The sequence below is a fragment of the Cryptomeria japonica genome, chromosome 3, assembly GCF_030272615.1.
Source record: "Cryptomeria japonica chromosome 3, Sugi_1.0, whole genome shotgun sequence".
In the NCBI taxonomy this organism is placed as follows: domain Eukaryota; kingdom Viridiplantae; phylum Streptophyta; class Pinopsida; order Cupressales; family Cupressaceae; genus Cryptomeria; species Cryptomeria japonica.
In genome coordinates this window covers 856,700,438-856,719,782 of record NC_081407.1, presented here as the reverse complement: position 1 = coordinate 856,719,782, position 19,345 = coordinate 856,700,438, and positions in this window count along the sequence as shown.

The window sequence follows — 19,345 nt, the reverse complement described above, 5'->3', positions numbered from 1 at the left end:
CTAGATCTTGAGGTACATTTGTTTCCAATAGTGCTTGCTCCAAGATTTCTTTATGTTTTGGTGAAAGTTTTAATAACTCAAGTATGGATATTTGAGCAGGAGTTTTGCATAGCTGACTTACCAGATAATAGTGAGTCTTAGGGATAGTGGTTGCTACTAATTTATGCCCTTTAAAAACATATTTTTGAGCTCTGGTGGTTACATTGATTGATTCATGTTAGCATTTGTCCTTGATTTTAATGACATTTATTTTGTTGTCATCTGTCGATATATGATTGATGGTGTTATTGTATATGTGATTGATACAAGCTCCTCGTGTATCATTTGATGTTGAAGCTCCATCTTTGTTGTAATTTGGAAGGGGATTTTTAAAGGCGCCATGATCACCATTTGTCTTGAGACCATCGACTGTTAAATCACCTCTATCAATCATGTCTTGAACAATGTTTTTAAGCCTCATGCAATCATTTGTTTGATGTCCTTTGTTTCAATGAAAATCAGAAAAGTGTGAGTCATTCCACCAAGGTGGTTTGATCTAGGGTTCAAAGTTGTTTATAGCTGGTAATGAGATAATCTCATTTTCCAGGAGTTCTCAGAATGCTCATTCTAATGATTGCCCTAATGGTGTGTAAATGCATTTAGGAAAGTCGTTGGTGTTACCCCTTGAATTTGTATTAGGTCCTCGATTTGTGTTGTTGTTTTGGGTATTGTTGGTGTTGTTTGTATTTGAAGATTCTGGATTGGTATTAGGTGCATAAGTGTTAGTACCTTGGTTATAACCCTTTTTATTCTTGGTAGCCTGAGGATTGCCCGATAGGGCCAAAAATGATTGTTTGGACTTCACATCATTAGCCTCGTTTCCTCCCTCATTTCCAGTATTTTTGTTTCTGGTCCAGAACCTGGATTTATCTAAGTTGTTGTTGTTGTTGTTGTTGTTGAAATCAGAGTTGGATGAATTAGTTCCTTCTTTGAATAATTTTAATGTTCCTTTCTTAACACATGCTTCCTCTACTTGGATTCCATTTTCAATCAATTTAGCAAAAGATGGTATGCATTGGAGCTTGAGTAAGTAGCTCATCTCACTATTCAAATTATCGATGAAAATTTCCATCTTTTCCTTTTCGAGCCATCTCGAGGATATCTCGAAACCATCTGTCTCCAACGTTGAAGAAACACCATGAATGTCTCATTGTTTTTCTGTTTGGTATTGCAGAATTCGAGCATTGTGATCACATGTTGAATATTGTAGGAGTATTGAGTGGTAAATTTGTTTACTAACTCATCAAAGGATCTAATAGGAGGTGTGAGTTTGGATAACCACTCCATTGTTTGTCATCCCAAGCTTCTTAGGAATAGCCTCATCAAATAGGTGTCATCATGGGAAAATTCTGTTAGAGTAATTGGGTATTTAATTGATTAATTAAACAATATTTGTTTAATTCTTTAAGTTCCCTATTATCTTTTTACACTTAAGCTAACTTTAGGTGCATAATAATTAATTCTTTTATTAATTATTATGTGCAAGCCTAGGTTTTCCCTTTTAGGGTTTTTTGACCTATTAGAGGTTACTTTTCTTTTCTTTGTATCATTATGACACTACACATTTTTTGATGATTATTGAGCTCTCCTCTTTTGAGCATATTTGTTCTATGTTTTGTTCTTCAGATTGCTTTGCTTCATTACTTCTCCTTGTAACTGTAGACGTATAAAAATGAACATATTCCTAAATGAATATTTTATGTTCATTTCTCTTTTTAATTAAATCCAATTTAATTAAATAACCCACATTCCTCTATTTAATTAAGTAAATTACTCAATTAAATTCACTAGGCCTCTTTTTACCATTTAATAGAATAAATCATTTTATTCAATTAAATCCCCTATCCACTTTTAATTAAATTCAAATTTAATTAAAATAGTTATCCTAAATTAAATAAATCTAATTTATTTAATTTCCCCAATTGTAACCAAATTGAATTAAATCCATTTTATTCAATTAAAGCCTATTATCCCTTCATCCACTTGCAAAGTCCAACATCTCCCACTTGCATCCTAACCCTCTTCCTAATTTCTTCTAGAATCCATCTAATCCTAATCAATTAACCCAAACCCATTCATTATCCCCTTTCCCTAAATTTGAGGAGGTCACTTTTCAAATTTGGAGTAAAGTTTTCTAAAAGCATTAAAGCCTTTATCCATTTAACAAGCTAACTTGTTGAATACCCCCAAATTTGGAAGGACTCTTACAAATTTGTCCCCAAAGTCTTCATAACCATTAATGGTTAACTCAACCCTCTAGCATGGTTAAAGAATTTCCCTAAACTCAACCTCCATGTAACCCAAGGGTCTCATCAAGCATTTATTGCTTTGACCATGGTTATCCTTAAACCTTTGCACAAGAATTTATCCTTTGGATAAAAGCTTTATCCAATGGGTAATCTTAACTTAACCTTAACCCTTAACCCCTAGGGTAACCATGAGGTCTTCTCAAGCATTTAATGCTTCTTACATCTCCTCTCAACCAACCTTATGTTGACAATTGTCACCATTTCATTGGTGTCAATTGCAAACATGGATTCCCAACTTTCAAACTCAACCCTTGATTAACTCTTTCAATTCTAGCCATCCATTGCCCTATTTTTGCTATAAATAGAGCTCTCATTCCTCCATTAGATAGATCCAAGTCTTTAGCATCACACTTATACTAAAATCCATCCAAGCTTTAATATATCATCTATGCTCATCATTTAGCCTCTCTTTTAAATAGGAATTAATCTAAATATGCATGTTTAGAGTATTTTCCTTATCATTTAGCTTAATCATAGTGTAAAGCGGAAAAATCAAACCCTAGTCGTCCTCCCCTCCCCAACTCCAAGGAGAGAGAAGGGAGAGTCACTAGGGTTGATGGTTTTCACTTCGGAGGGAATTTACATTCAAAAGAGGGGTTGAAACCCACAAGATCCAATCCCACGCAATGCAAGATTGGATTCTACATGAGTTTCAAGGGTTAAGACATCAAGGATACCCTCTTTTGTAAAGAAATGTAGATAGAAAGATTGAACTAGGAATGCATGTAAAGTGGGAAATATTCGCTTATAAACAGAGATAGGGATATGATATGAAGCTGTGGACCTGGAATTAGCAGTAAAATGTCGAGACGGTGCTGTTTTGCAAATTTGAGCGAAAGTTGACGGGACAATGGCGCCCGGCGTGCACACGGTCCTCCGAAAAATCCGCGAAACGAAGGGGGATCTGTTCGTCTCTGCACAAGGATTCCAGATCTTCAATTACAGCCGCGTACCTGCAACCTACACACAGAAAAGAGAGGACGATTGGGGGGTTAGGGATGAGGGGTTTGCCTTTAGGTCAAACCCTGGTTTTGGAATTAACCAAGAAATGAGAATGTTGTAAATGTAAATGTTTGTAATGTAAACAAGTACTGATACCTTGTTGTAAGAATGTTTGTATTCTTACATGTGAAGGTGTAATGTATGTAGTATGTGATGCTCTGCAAAAAGGATTAGAAAATCTGTTTGATGACAACATACACAAGAGCACAAGAAACAAACGTTAGTGTTAGCAACAAAAGATTATCCTAAACAGGCATATCAAGAGAGATATTAAGCATGAAATAGAAAGCATATAAACATAGAATGAAATAGCTAATCAAGATGCTCATAGTTGCTCCTCCCTTGTTTCTCTCCTCTCCAAGTCCCAAATGAGTGTAGCTCTCAGCTTTTAGCACTAGCCATGGATGCCATATGGAGATTCAAGATGGTTGAATATGATAAGCAAATACTATGCAAGAGTAGATAGTGATGCTATGAAAAAGCTCTATGCTAATGCCAGCATAACAACAATACTCTAAATGCTTCTCTTTTGCTTGAGGAGAAGGGTTCTATTTATAGAAGAAATGGGGAAATGAAGGGTTAAGATTGAATGGTTTAATCAAGGGCCAAGTTTGAAAGTTGGGGATCCATGTGCACAATTGGCACCAATAAAATGGTGACAAGTGTCAACATAGGATTGGGTTGAGAGAAGAGGTTGGAGGCATTAAAGGCCTGAGAAGACCTCATGGTTATCTAGAAGGTAAGGGTCAAGTCTAAATTAAGATTACCCACTGGATTAGGAGTTAATGCAAGGATAAACCTTTGTGCAAATGTTTAAGAGATAATCATGGTCAAAGCATTAATGGCCTGATGAGACCTTTGGGTTGGGTAGAGGTTGAGTCAAAACAAATGTTTTAACCATGTGGGAGGGTTTGAGGTAACCATTAATGGTTATTGGAGACTTTGGGGATTAAGTGGTTGAAGGTTGAAAGCCTTCAATGGTTATCAAAGACTTTGAGCCATTTAGTGGTTGAAGGTTGGAAGCTTTCAAAGGTTATCCAAGACTTTGAGGGTTAATTTGTTGAACACACAAAGCATTAATTGCTTTTCAAAGACTTTGGAGTCTTTGAGAAGTGACTCCAATTTGCTTAGGAATGTGACAATATTTAAGGGATGAATTTAGGCTAATTAGGAAGGGTTTAGAAGAATCTAGAAGGGGTTTAGGCATACAAGTGGATTTTGTAGGAAAATGCAAGTGGGAGAAATTTTGGTATTTTCAATTAAAATAAAATCATTTATTTCAATTAAATGGTGTAAGTTGAATTTATTATTTAATTAATGGTCTGAATTTGGTTAAGTGAATTAAATCAAATAAATTGAATAATTTATTTAATTAATAGGAGAAGAGGGTTAAGATGAATTAATTAAATATATTAATTTAATTAATTATTAATTGATGGTTAAATAATCAAATAAATATTAAATATTCATTTAATTAAATGGACAAATTTATGTGACTACAGTATGTAATGTGTTGTAAGTGATCTCCTCTTCAATGGTTGAATTCTTGTCTTGAATGCAACACTTATCCTTGAATGGAGACTTAGAATGATCAATTGCTTGAAAGAATGCTTGAATGCTTGAATGTTTGAATGCTTGAATATTTGAATATCGTTTCCGCGTCTTTGCACACATATGTCCTCCTCCCTTTTTGAGAGAGGAAATGTAGTTTATATACTTGTCAATTAGGGTTAAAAGACTGATTTTCTCGACCTTAGGCCAACCAGGAAATGTTATTTTCCAAATTGCAAACATAAAGACCCGAAGCCCCATAGGAGACCGAGCCCAAAATAGGGCTAGGGACCAGGGCGCTGGGCGCCCTGGTCCTGGGGGACCAGGGCACTAGGCGCCCTAGTCCTGAAGGACCAGGGTGCTGGGCACCATGGTCCCACCTCCAGGGACAGTGGGGTGCAAGGAGGATCAGGCCAGGGTGCTGAAAAATGCAGTTTTTGATGTCATGAACAAGTTTCGGGGTCTCCATTCAGGTTCCATGTTGCATCGCCATCGTGAAGACCCAAATGCAGTTGAAATTGCAAGTGTCGCAATTTTAGGACGCTACATTTAGCCCCCACTTTAGTGGGAGTATAAGCGTATGCTCATACTTCCGGTAAAGTACAAGGAAACAACATTGGAAAACTTTCACCAAGTCAAGGAGGCAAGATACACCAAGCCCCCAGTGGACTAAGGATCTTACGACTTCGATTGACAAAGTAAAAGGGAAGATCACGAGGGAGAACCATGACTGTCAGTAGTAAGGTTCCCTCACTATGAGTCATGCAAGAAAGATATCAAAAAATTTCAAGGCAAAGCTAAATTTGTCAAGAAATTTTCAAGTATCTTGAAAAGATATGAACGGGATGTATGCCCCCCTACACTAAAGCGATCGCACACGCCTCACAGGGGGTGATTGCTTTAAGGTAGTGATACATATAAGAAATGAGAAAGGAAAGGAGCACGTTATCACAAGGATTTAGCCCCCAAGTGTGAGATAAACCCAAGGATAATAGACACAAAACACAAAGCACGAGGTGACTTCGCTTTCCTTTGGGTCAGTATGCTGTATGATTATTCATGTATATCATATGTATGTATGCATAATTGTTCTTCATTCCCCAATCAAGGAAGGTCACCTAGAAGAAGGGAACACGTGTCTTTTGAGTCAACATGAGAGAGACCAAAAAAGATCTCAATGCTTTGCATTGTCCTCAAGTAGACAACACTAAGGACAACAAATAGAAGAATGAGAATAACACATAGAAGAAGTAACGAAAGAGAGGAGGAGAGAATCTGCTATGCTAATGAAACTAGTCTAGCCCGTCATCTACCCCCCGATCTTGCTGATCAGTATTTCGAGAAGGTAGGAAACACGCTAGAGGAGGAACATCCAACACAGCAGATGGAGCTATCACAAGATCCAAACAAGGGCTATGTTCATATCCCAAGCCGCAGTGTTCTTGTCTAGGAGCTAGGATAAGTGCTTTAGAAAATGCGTTAGATAAATGGTTATCAACATCAACATATTCATATTCACTATCAGAATGCACAGGAGTAACATTTTCATCATGAATAACATTTTCATCTATATCATCATCAAGATTTATAAAAATAGGATCTTTAACTCGCACAGGATCAAGACCATCATGCATCTTATGTTTAGGAGATTTCGGCTCAATCGTCGGCTGAGGAGAAAATGGAATAATATTAGTTGAAGGTGTTTTTGGGGATTGCAAAGTTTGAGAAGCAGCTGCCTGAGCTCTAAGACGACGCTTTCGTCAGCGTTCACATGCAGAACGATTTCCTCTAGTCTTAGTAGGAAGTTGAGAAGATTGAGGAGGAGGAATGTTCTCATCCTTTTCACTTGGGTGTTTAGGTTGTGGTCTCTTAGGTTGAACAATAGGAGAAGAGAAAGGTCTCTTCTCTCCATAAGAGGAAGGAGGAGGAACTGCTCCATATAAGGGAGGAATATTTGGTTTAGGAAGGATACCAAGCCCATCATGACGAGGAGGGATAGGTCTACCTTTAGGAAGTTTATTAGATATAGGCATAGTCACATCCATAGGGATGGGTTGGGAATCTTCTTGAGGAAAGATATTAGTTTTATCTTTCAAAGGAAGAACTTCCTTCTCAAGAACGATAGGAATGTCAAGTTTGGGTGTTCTAGGTTCACTTAGAGATAGGATCATATCTTTTTTCCACTTTTGATAAGATTTGAAAAGATGATCACTTCGCGGAGGAAGAGATTGGAATTGTTTAGGCCAAAAGTAATCAATAGGAACGCTAGAAGTTCTTTCAGCAAGTTTAAAGAGACTATGATTGACAGTAACAACTTCACCATTATGGAGAAATTTCAAACACTTGTGGATAGGAGAAGCAATAGCTTTCATGGAAGATAGCCAAGGATAGCCTAGCTTCACACGAAATTGTTCAGATGATGGAATAATAGCAAAGTCCACATCAAGGGATTTGTTATGGACCTCAATAGGTAATGTAATAGAACCAATTGCAGGAGAAGAAAATGCATCAAATAGTTTCACAACCACATTTGTTTCATCATAGATCACTTGATTCAATTGCAAAGTAAAAAGAAATTCTTCAGTAATGACATTAACCATGCAAGAAGGATCAATAAGCACTCCACGGCAAGGTGTATTCTTGACTTTTGCAGCTATATATAAAGGACCATCAGGTACCCTGATAGTTTCACTAGAATCAAAGGTGATGGAAGGTTCTTTAGGGATTTTCTGCTGCTCCACAAAGTTAATCACATTAGGAGTCATAGACACAAGATCATCAGGTGAGACAGAGGAATCAGTAGTATCAATCGCATTAGAGGTATGAGAAGGCAATGGATCAGTGAAAATCTTAAGATTTTGGTTAGGAGGAGCTATAGATGTGTTGCCTTTATCATTCACACCAGAAACAAAGATAGTATTATTATCAATCAAATCTTGAATTTTACCTTTTAAAGCAAAACATTTTTCAGTATCATGCCCAGGATGACGATGAAATTGACAAAAAGATTTGTTATCAAAATAAGGTGAAGTAATCTTTGTCGGATCAATTTGCCTTATAGGAGGAAGAGTAAGCACATTTTGTTCCAATAACTTATTCATAATACTATGCAATGATTCATTCAAAGGAGTAAACTTTCTTTCTTTCTTGAAAAACTTAGAAATAGGAGGCACACCTGATGCTGCATTCACATTGTTGTTGATGATGTTTTCATTGAATTTAATGGACTCTCTGTTCGGTTTAAACTTCCCAAATGGTTGTTGACTACTATCACCCTTATCACTCGGAGCCATAGGATGTGATTGTTCCATTTGACTCACAGTTAGTTGATAATTGTGAAGAGTTGCACACAATTGTTGGAAAGAAGTAAACTCAGAAAACAGAAGTTTATCTTGAATATCTTTTTGTAAATTAGAAATGAAGATTCTTTGAATATCATTGTCAGGCACTGGAAAAGAAATTTGAGAATACAAATGCTTATATCTACCAATGAAATTAGTCACTTTTTCTTTAACACCTTGTTTACAATGCATTAAATCGATCAAAGTAACTTTAGGACTTATATTGTTTTGAAATTGTTGAATGAAAGCATTTGCAAGTTGTTCGAAAGAAGTAATAGAATAAGAAGGCAATGAGCAATACCATTGTAGGGCTTTATCTCTTAATGTTCTAGTAAACAGTTTTGCAAGCAACCTTTGGTCATAAGCAAAATCAGTACATATTGTTTGAAAAGTCTTAACATGTGTTAGTGGATCACTTTTACCATTATAAAGCTCCAAATGTGGAATTTCAACATGTTTAGGGGGGATAGCTCGAACAATGTCAAGAGAAAGTGGGCTCGCAACATCAAATGTGGGCACACTAAACTTAGATTGATTCATAGAGGCAATTTGTTGCTGTAAAGAAGAGACAGTTTGTGCAAGATTGTTAATGGTCGCTTCAGTCGAAGAGTTCATATTAGACGTGTTAGATTGTGATGGAGGTGTTATGTTATTGAAAGAAGGTAGAGAGTAAGGTGGTGGGACACTATGATAGTTAGTCATAGGAGATGATTGGATAGGAGGAACACTACAAAGAGGAATGGAAGGGTTAAATGAATTGCCCCCTTGCGTCATGTTCATTTGTGGAGATATAAGAGGAACACTCATTGAAGGAATGAATGAGGAAGTTGGATTGAATGAAGGAAGAGGGTTGATTGAAGAAGAGGGATTGCCCCCATGACTGGTGATCATAGGGGGAATATCTTGTGTTGACGTAGTCGTTATGTTTGATGTAAAAGTAGGTATACTAGCAATAGGAGTCGTCAAAGGAATAGAATGATTGACTTGAGTAGGAGGTTGTGTATAACCTAAGGTTTCGACACAACTTTTCATAGGCATCACATTCGAATCCACAATGTGTGCAATACCACGCAAAATATCAATTCCATTCTTATCACTTTGAACCATACGTTTTAGACCCTCAATTAAAGGAAGAGCTTGGCTATCAGGGTATTCTTGAGACATCCATTGTCAAAAATCATCAAATTGGTTATCCAATTTCGAAAGTTATTCTACAGAAACTTCATGGAGAGATTCTTCATCATTAAGAGGATTAGAGGAATTACCCATGTCCTCGTTAAAAAGGCCATTCAAATTAGGTTCCATCTCCTCGGTAATTACACCTTGGAAGGACTTAATTCTAAGGCTTCGTCTAACGGGAATAGTGTAAGTAGGGCTTATTGTTGTAAAACTCATGCACTAAAGAGAGAGAAGATTTTGAATTTTAGAGGTAGAAAATTTCAATAAAATCAGCCAATCTCCTAGATTTAAGCTGTTAAATGCAATCAGGACAATCTCCTGAAATTTCGGAAAAAATGTCCAGGACCGTGGCGAACGGAGTGCACACGGTCCTCGCAACTTTTTTCGAAATTTTCAGGGATGAAAGTTATGATGATTTTAAAGCTAATCTAAAAAAATTGAGTGATTTTACGATCTGTAGATAGGCCAAATTAAAGTTGCAATCTCAAAATTGAACCCTACCATGATTGTTGAAAAATGCAAATTTTGAATTTTGAAAAAGAGGGGGAAACTGAAATTTTGAATTTTATGATTTTAGAGGGAATGCTGAAAGCAATGCAAGTTTTGAAATTTAAAAGTTGACTCGATTTCATGCAAAATTCGAATTTGAAAGTGGAAATCAAGGATATCGCAATTAGACACTTAATTTCAAAAGTCACAAACTGCAAAAACTTGAATAAAGCACTGAAATTTCGAATGAACACCAACACACTTTTCAGATTTAGGACTGTAAGAAACACAATTTTGATAAAAATTTCAATTTCAACAATTTTTGAATGATTAGAAGCCTCAATCCAAGCAATCGCTAGACCAACTTTGACTTTAATTTTGAAAGTGTTAGAATTGATAAAATCAGCCAAAATTCTAGATTTTAGCAGAAAAATACAGTAAGATCTAGCTCCCGAAATTTCGGAAAAAATGTCAGGGACGATGGCGCTCGGGGTGCACACGGTCCTCGCAACTTTTTTCCAAATTTTCAGGGATGAAAGATATTGTGATTTTATTGCGGAATCCAAAATTACAGCCGATTTGGAAGTGTTTTGATCAGTGAAATTATCAGTCAAAGGTTGAATCAAGAGGGTTCTAAAAATTAGGGTTTTGACACTTAACCACTTAATTTTCAGAATTAAAGCACAAATATGAATTGACAATTTGCAATAGAAGGGTAGATCTGAAACAAGCATTAAAACATTTCACAAGTTAATTACTAAAAAGAAAATTTTAGGGTTTTTATGCAATTGACCTCTAAAATATGCAAAAGATCAAACATGGAAATGTAATTAAGGAAGCAAAATTTTCAGATCTAACCATGAATAATCAGAATGAGGATGTTCACGTTGGGTTCACCAAAATGTAAAGCGGAAAAATCGAACCCTAGTCGTCCTCCCCTCCCCAACTCCAAGGAGAGAGAAGGGAGAGTCACTAGGGTTGATGGTTTTCACTTCGGAGGGACTTTACATTCAAAAGAGGGGTTGAAACCCACAAGATCCAATCCCACACAATGCAAGATTGGATTCTATATGAGTTTCAAGGGTTAAGACATCAAGGATACCCTCTTTTGTAAAGAAATGTAGATAGAAAGATTGAACTAGGAATTCATGTAAAGTGGGAAATATTCGCTTATAAATAGAGATAGGGATATGATATGAAGCTACGGACCTGGAATTAGCAGTAAAATGTCGAGACGGTGCTGTTCTGCAAATTTGAGCGAAAGTTGACAGGACGATGGCGCCCGGCATGCACACGGTCCTCCGAAAAATTCGCGAAACGAAGGGGGATCTGTTCGTCTCTGCACAAGGATTCCAGATCTTCAATTACAGCCGCATACCTGCAACCTACACACATAAAAGAGAGGATGATTGGGGGGTTAGGGATGAGGGGTTTGCCTTTAGGTCAAACCCCGGTTTTGGAATTAACCAAGAAATGAGAATGATGTAAATGTAAATGTTTGTAATGTAAACAAGTACTGATACCTTGTTGTAAGAATGTTTGTATTCTTACATGTGAAGGTGTAATGTATGTAGTATGTAATGTGTTGTAAGTGATCTCCTCTTCAATGGTTGAATTCTTGTCTTGAATGCAACACTTAGCCTTGAATGGAGACTTAGAATGATCAATTGCTTGAAAGAATGCTTGAATGCTTGAATGTTTGAATGCTTGAATATTTGAATATCGTTTCCGCGTCTTTGCACACATATGTCCTCCTCCCTTTTTGAGAGAGGAAATGTAGTTTATATACTTGTCAATTAGGGTTAAAAGACTAATTTTCCCAACCTTAGGCCGACCAGGAAATGTTATTTTCCAAATTGCAAACATAAAGACCCGAAGCCCCATAGGAGACCGGGCCCAAAATAGGGCCAGGGACTAGGGCACTGGGCGCCATGGTCCCACCTCCAGGGACAGCGGGGTGCAAGGAGGATCAGGCCAGGGTGCTGAAAAATGCAGTTTTTGATGTCATGAACAAGTTTTGGGGTCTCCATTCAGGTTCCGTGTTGCATCGCCATCGTGAAGACCCAAATGCAGTTGAAATTGCAAGTGTCACAATTTTAGGACGCTACACATAGACTAATATAGCATGCTAGGATAGTCTTGTTACTAATCTTGTCATCTTATAAACTAGTTTATTGCATTTATAGGATCATGAATAGCTTAGGATGCATTTCATCTTAAAATCAACCAAAGCATCCCACGTTCTTGCATTTGTCATCCCTAAACCACTTTGCTCAGTGATCTGAGAGCAAAGACATTGGTTTGAGGGACCTTGTGAGATAGAAAACCATGGAACCAACCTTGGGAAGCTGATCCATACTTCATGACTCCATAGCTTGCACCAAGAAGTCTTGTGGGTGTGTGAGCAAGGCTCCTTAGGACTCCATTTTTCATATTTTGAGTTCTATCGATTTGCTTTTCCTGCATACATTTCTAGCACCCACCTTGGGGCTTGACCCCATATATCAAATTGGTTTTTAAATTTAACCACTTTTGTAGGTATGCGGGAAATAGGAATCAGCGCGTGGGAAGCATTCCTTAGCACATTTGGTTAACAGCCTAGTGCATCCTGCTTACTGTTCAATGCGTTGGGTCCATCATATAGCACATGAAGCCTTTAAATTAGCGCATCATCCCACTAATATTTTCCTGTAGGTCTCAGTGCGGGAGAAAAATAGTACGGCGCATCCAGAAACTAGTTTAGTGCTTTCAGAAAATAGCTTAGCGCATTGGGTTTGTTTGATAGCGCATCTCCCCCATTCTATAGCGCATACAGTTTGTCTTGTAGCGCATCACCGACAGAAAACAAGCTAAAATAAAATTGTAACCGAACTTAAAAATTAGACTTGTAGAAGTCTACCAGATCCAAAATCTTTCTAACTATTTTGAGTTGATGTTTTGCAAGATTTCTAACATCTTATTGCAGGGATGAGCTTAGTTATTTTTAGAGTTATACATAGTTTAGATTTTTACTAACTTAGTTAAGTTAGTTAAAATTTAACAATTTTAAACTCTTGTTAAATAAAATCGAACTCACCTTATTTGGGCTGTAAAATGAACCACAACAACAATTTTTCTTGCTTTTATAGGAGACAAAATTCTCAATTTGGGTTATAAAAAGAACAAAACAATCTTTCTTTTTGCAAAAATAGCTTTAAAAAGAACCTCACCATCCTTTGGTGTTTAAAAGGATTCACTTCATTTTGCAAAGTAAAAGAACCTCATCTTCATTTTGTGCAAGGCAAAGAGGGAAATTTTTCCCCTATCGACTTTAATTTTGTTGACCAAAATCACGATTTACTTTTGTTGACCAGGCTTGTTTTACAAAAGTTTTGGAAATACACACTTTGTTATAAAGGGTTAAAAAGAACATCATGCTTTTTGGAGCAACATCTCCAAGTAAAAGTTAGCAAATCATTGTCTTGAAGGCTAAAAGGAACAACTTGTTTGCCTTGTCTCGAAAGTGGAAGGAATATGCTCTCCCCTTAACTGGGTGATCAAAAATCCAAACCACTCTTAAAGCTTTCTTTAATTCAAGCAATAAATCCTTTAGCAGGTCTGCCTTCCCGAGGAGTTGAAATCAACTCTTAAAGCCATTCATGGCCGGTGTGAAGGGAACGACCTAAGTGGGAAATGACTTTGACGCCAAGTGTTCCAACCCACTATAATCAAAAGTGGAAAGTGACGAAAGTCCTTTTCAATGGTTGCACGCAGCGATTAGCCTTCCCCTAGTATCCTTGAGATACGTAAAGTCTTTGTTCTAAAGGTTGGGAAGCCTCCTAAGGGAGTTTATCATTGACGGCCGAATAGGAAGCCTGATTACGAACCATAAAAATAGAAACCTTGAGCCGAGTCAGTAACTAGACATTTGTAATATTATAGTGCAAGGGTGGGGAAGAATCTGCCCCCAAGATCGCTCACCATATATCTCCCAAGATAACTACTCAATTGTGAAGCAATTCACTTTGAGTTAATTTCTGAAAAAAGGCAAAAAAATGGGTGCCCCCTAGGGGGTGACACGACTGTTTGAGCTGACGGAGTATAGAAACTAGTGGGCTATGATGTTACTTATGACCTTTGAATAGAGAGTCTTCTTGAAGTGTATTATTTGTATCCAAACCTATTAAAACATTGGGGATTTGAACACATCCTCGCAAAACATACACTTTTTGTTAGATTAAGGAAAATGGTTGTCTCTTTGGTGCTATGTTTGCATTTATTACTTTAGAAAATCATCCATCAACATTGAAAAACTCATAGCAAAAATCCAAAAATTGCAAAAACCAACCAAAGGAAAATATTAGGACAGTCTAGCGCGTGAGAGCAACTTCTTAGCACGTGTGGTACATTTGTTAGCGCATCAGAACATCAAGTTAGCGCATCCAGTTGAAACAATAGCGTTTTACCAAAATTTCAAAACAACATTAAATAGTTAGTGCATTTGGAAAATAGCCCAGCACGTTGAAACATCAACTTAGCGCATAGGAGTCAAACAATAGCGCGTAAGATTTAACAGTTAATGCATAGCAGACCCATATTAGCGCATAACTTTTTGATCAAAACAGGAAACAAATTTTAGCAGTCTAAAACAGTTAGCGTGTGGCAAGGGGCAGCTTAGCGCATGTGGTCTTTTGCTTAGCATGTAAAGAAATTTCTATAGCGCATCTCGTCTCTGTTTTGGCGCGTGACCAAACTTAGAAAAACAAGGGGCAAAACAGTGAAGAATTTTGAAAACTTAGAAGACATTTTTGGAAACCTCTTTTCATCAGCATCGTTTTTTGTCAAAACAGAGTATTGAAAATAGAGCTTTAAAAACTATTTCTTGAGAAAAAATTGTGTCAAACAAAAGTTGTAAAAATCCAAAACTGGTTGTGTGATAAAATATATCTATCCTATCAAAATCAGGAAATATCATCACAAGTGACAAATAGGTCATTTATCATCTCACGGATTTTATCTCAAAAACACTTGTTTAAAACCTCCGGCTGTCAAATCAAGTTTCCATATCGAGAGACTTTATCCATATCATTTGACACGCTTTGTCGTGAGGGGGCATCTAAACCTTCACTTTGATAAAGTAAAACTTGAGTTTTCAAAGCAAGATCAACTGAATCCAAAACAAATTCAAAGGAAACCATTGATCATTTATGCATGACTAATCCCCATATTCTGAGAAGAAAGAATATTTATCGTAACACCACGTTGAAGAAACAAAAACCAAGTTTTTCCAAATTTATCAAAAGAAATAAATTTTTATACATCAATCGTCAACTCTTCAAATCTCATCAAACATTCCTTCATCACGTCAAACTTTATATCCAAAACAAATCCAACGAATTTGACAAAGAGCCTTTAAACACTAGGGCATATTGTCAAAAATCCTCATTTAATCAAATCATAAATCGTGGAGGAAAGATCAATCCAACATTCTTGCTCGACGAGTGCATCACTTACAACACACCTCAACTTGAACCACCAACTCCCAAACAACATATCGAAGAGGATTTTGTCCCCTTCGTCATAGAAAGGTTCTACTAAAATGCCTGTTACTCGCTCTCAACAAAACAAACAAAGCGAGGCACAAGCAGAATCCAGTATGAATCGGAGGTTATCAAATCCTTTTGAAGGTCCACATCTAGAGGATACTGAAATTTCTGAAGAACTTCTTCAGGAATGCCAAGAAAGTGCTTCATTCCAAAAACTTGTGGAAAGACTCATGGAAAATGACAAGGAAAAATACTTGCTCATGCTCATAAGCAAAGGGGTTAAACTCTCTGAAGACTTTGACACAGACGTGTTTAGAACGAGACCTCAACATTACAAATATCAAGAATGACAGTGAGAAGGGAGAGCACGCGATCCAAAACACAATATTCCTAAACAAAACATACCGAAACAACATACACCAGGGCAAAACATCCCTGAGCAACACATACCTGAGAAAAACATACTGTTCCATACACCATTTCAGCCCAGGATTAATGCAAGGGAAGAACTCTTCCCTCGGCAAAACAATACGCCTTTGGTTGCCCTTACTCAACAAATGCAAATGTTACAAAGACAAATGCAAGACTTGCAACAAGGGATGATAGTGCGGTACTCATTAATCAAAATTTGTCCTTATCCCTTTGACAAAAGATTGCACATGATCCCTTTTCCTCCAAACTCAGATGTACCTAAATTTGACAAGTATGATGGGAAAAGCGATCCCCGTGATCATGTCAGAGAATTCTATACCATGAGTCTTGAATTTGCTCATGATGACACCTATCTGATGAGGTTGTTCCCAAGAAGCTTGGGGGGACAAAAAATGGAATGGTTATCCAAGATCACACCTCTTGTCAGATCATTTGATGAATTGGTCAACAAATTCATAACACAATATTCCTATAACATTCAACATGCTATAACCATGCTAGACGTCTGCAACACCAAACAGAAAAACAATGAAACATTCATGATATTCCTTCAACGTTGGCGACGTATGGTTTCATGATATCCTCAAGACATTCCAGAAAAGGAGAAAATGGAAATTTTCATCGACAACTTGAATGGTGAGATGAGTTACAGGCTCAAACTCCAATGCATACCATCTTTCGCTAAACTAATTGAAAATGACATTCAAGTAGAAGAAGCATGTGTCAAAAAGGGAACGCTCAAATTCTTCAAAGAAGGAACAAGTTCATCAAACTACAATAACCAAAACAACAACAACTTAGACAAATCTAGATTCTGGACTCGAAACAAAAATGAAGGCAGTAATGAATCACATGATCCAAAATCTAAACAACCAGTTCTCACATTATTCGGAAACCTCAAGCTACAAAGAATCCTAAAGGTGCTAACCTAGACGCTAACACATACGCACCGAATACCAATCGAGGTCAACCCAACACAAACAACACCAATAATACTCAAAACAAAACCACAAATCAAGGACCTAATAACAATTCACGAGATGGCACCAACAATTTCCAAAAATGTGTCTTCACACCACTAGGACAATCACTGGAGTCAGCATTCAGAGAACTCCTGGCAAACAAGATTATCTCTTTGCCCGCAATCAGCCACTATGAACCCCAAATCAAACCACCTTGGTGGAATGACTCACACTTTTGTGATTTTCATCGCAACAAAGGTCATCGAACGAACGATTGCATGAGATTGAAAAACATTGTTCAGGACATGATTGATCGAGGTGATTTAACAGTGGATGGTCTCAAAACAAATGGTGACCACGAAGCCTTTAAAAATCCTCTTCCAAACTACAACAAAGATGGAGCTTCAACCTTGAACGATACACGCGGGGCTCGTATCAATCACATCTACAATAACACCATCAATCAAATATCAGCTGAAGACAATCATGTAAACGTCATCACAATCCGAGACCAGCATAATCAAGAATCTGTCAATGTAACAACCAGAGCTCATAAATATGTCTTGAAGGGCCACACAATAACAACAAACACTACACCAAAAATCCAATATAATTTAGTTTGCCAACTACGCAAAACTCCTGCTTAAATATCTATACTATAATTGCTGAAACTGTCGCCAAAACATAAAGACATATTGGAACAAACGCTATTAGAAACCAATGTACCTCAAGATCTGGATGCTAACAAATTCCAAGCCATGGTTTCTCATATGAGATTGCCTCATAATCTCACCTTCTCAGAGCATGATAATACTTCCTTAAGTCATCCGCATAACACTCCTCTCCATATTGAAGTCATTGTCTATAAGCATCGAGTAAAAAGAGTATTGATAGATGGAGGAGCTGGACTTAATATATGTACCTTAAAACTTATCTGTGCATTAGGCTTCTCTGAGGAGTCTATTGATCCACGTAAAAAGATTACCATAAAGGTATATGATGATGAAGAAAGATCATCTAAAGGAACTATGATGTTACCCATTCAAGTTGGACTGGTGCAAAAGGATACTATGTGTCAGACCTTAGACATAGACCTCATGTACAATATTTTATTAGGTCGACCCTGGATACATGAAATGCAAGCAATGCCTTCTACGTATCACCAGTGTGTAAAATTTCCTTATAACAAAAAAGAGGTCTCTATATCTATTGATCACAATCCATTTCAACATTGTAATGCAATGGGGGAAGCCTGGGACAGTTTGGTTCCCCATAATAGGGAAAAATAGAAATCCTCAACATCATATCTACAGAAGGCAAAGTTTGAATCATTACCTGGAGATTTCAAGTAGAAAATGCAAATCAGAGAACACGGTATGGGAGAATACTCTTTGGAACCCATGTGTTTGGCCAACTTACCAACATCACCCAGATCTCATGGATTACCTACAACATCAACACATCAGGTAACTCAGCCCATTACCAAATTTGATGGTACCTTCATCCAACTAGGCACTCTAGCACATGAATCAAAAGAAAAGGACATTCTTAGTTGGTTATACAAAGATGAGGAAGAAGATAACAGAGCAGCTGCTCTAGACATAGTTCTACCAACACACCTATATGGAAAAGGGCTACTTAATCATGCAACAAATAGGATATGATGGTAAAGGACCTATTGGAAAATGCGAAGAGGGAGTCACTAAACCAATAGACCTTCCTTCACATCTCAATAGAGACAAAATAGGATTGGGTTGTAAACTCACTTTCCTACTAAGAAAGATACCTTGCATAACTCCAAAACCTCAATGGAAAGCAAAGAAGAAGTACAAAGAAGAATCCTGGTAGGAAGCACTATTTGAGTCAGCAGCAACAATCCACAAGGACCATGAACGTAAAGAACAAAAGCAACATCAGGAAAAGCTTCTCATTCATAAGAAGGCCATATCTATAGCAGTAGATCATATTCAAACACCAATGTCTAAAAAACAAACAGAATCATCTCCTGATACCATTATTCCTCCCCAAGGAGGCACAGTATATGAGCAAATACAAAAGGTAGAAGCAGGATCTGACACAAAATCAGAGAAAACTATCAAACTGGTATCCATCATCAAAGATCTATTTTCACCATACAACATACCTGTTTACAACACTGATAAAATCTGGGATGATACCTCAGAAATTGATTCCAATGAATATGAATGGGGTAGCTGTTCTAATATTCCTGATGATATTACAGAAAATAGCAGTCATACACCCATTTCTGAAGAAGCATGCAGCACAGAATATCAACCTCTTGAATTTGGTCCACAAAATATCTATGATGTCATGCCAAACGAGCAATGACATTATGAACAAGTCTATACAGAAAATGATACCATCGAAGACCTTGACGAAATCCTTGACTTCTTTAAAACCAAAACCAATCACGATGAAACCTCTGTCTTGACACTTACAGTAGCAGAACTTGATCCACCAAATGATTCCTTACCTCTTGTCTTTCCTGACCTCAT